The 1,038-nt window shown below is 33.8% G+C and overlaps 1 non-coding gene across 1 annotated transcript; it reads left to right on the top strand.

Annotated features, from left to right (window-relative positions):
• Nucleotides 1–321: 321 nt before the first annotated feature.
• On the top strand, nt 322–427 carry LOC130026258 (U6 spliceosomal RNA). The gene has a single exon (XR_008792865.1). It is a non-coding gene; the product is annotated as a U6 spliceosomal RNA (small nuclear RNA).
• Nucleotides 428–1,038: the final 611 nt, after the last annotated feature.

Below are 1,038 nucleotides of genomic sequence, written 5' to 3'. Positions count from 1 at the left end.
TCAATACACAAATAAGAATAAAAGTCTTGATCATTCTCTGTCTTCATAATTTCATGGGTCTGTATCTCTTTCTGCCATATTTATTTCCAGTTTTGGTTTTTGAGTTTTTTTTCCCCCTGCTTTAGAAAGCATGGCTAAAAAAGACAATTTTTATGCTCAATTGTACTCTGATAGGGAGTACAATTTTTTTGAAATTTGAAAAGAAAGGTAGAATTGGTGGTTTTAATAAGGAGTCTATATCTGGTAGTCAGACAAAGAATATATATTATTTAAAATGCTAACACAGTATTAGGTACCACTAAAACTAAAAAGTTCTGTTTGGTGCTCACTTTGGGAGCACGTATACTAAAATTAGAGCCATCCAGAGAAACTTAGCATGACCCTGTACAAGGATGACATGCAAATTTGTAAATCATTCCACATTTTTATGAAACTAAGCCTCCACCTGATACCACTCATAATATTTTATTCAAAATAAAGACTTAAATGTAAGTCCTTAAACCATAAAACTCCTAAAATAAAATATTGTGGAAAAAAAGTTTTGTTTGTATTAGTACACAACAAGTTGACTAAAGCTTTCTCTCAGAAAGATCTCATCGTGGAGGGATAATCTCCTGCACAGGACATTGTCATGAAGACTTACTAGATAGGCTTAGGGAACACAGCGGGCTATAATGACAAGGAGAAAGAAAAACAGTCATTGTATTAGGAAGAGAGGCATGGTATCAGTTAATACTAGATTAGTTGGATTCGATTGTTCATAACTAGTTTTATAATATTCAAGCTTTACCTGCACTAGGACTTTTGAATATTTCCTCTACCAGCAATTCTCTTTTCTTCCACATTCCCCAGAATATTTCCTTCGTGTTTTAGATTATAATTTTTTCCCTCGAGCTGCTATTCTCTAACACATTGGTATATTTTTTCCATCTCACATGGGATATCTGAAACATGCATTTGTTTCCTTTGCATTTGCCTTTCTCACTATTATGAAGCTCTTTCTGTTTGCTGCCATAACCCCAGTAGCTGACTAAGTAG

The sequence above is a fragment of the Sorex fumeus genome, unplaced genomic scaffold, assembly GCF_029834395.1.
Source record: "Sorex fumeus unplaced genomic scaffold, SorFum_2.1 ptg000033l, whole genome shotgun sequence".
Lineage (NCBI taxonomy): Eukaryota > Metazoa > Chordata > Mammalia > Eulipotyphla > Soricidae > Sorex > Sorex fumeus.
The sequence above is the reverse complement of the archived record's forward strand: the minus strand, read 5'-3'. Positions and strand labels throughout refer to the sequence as shown.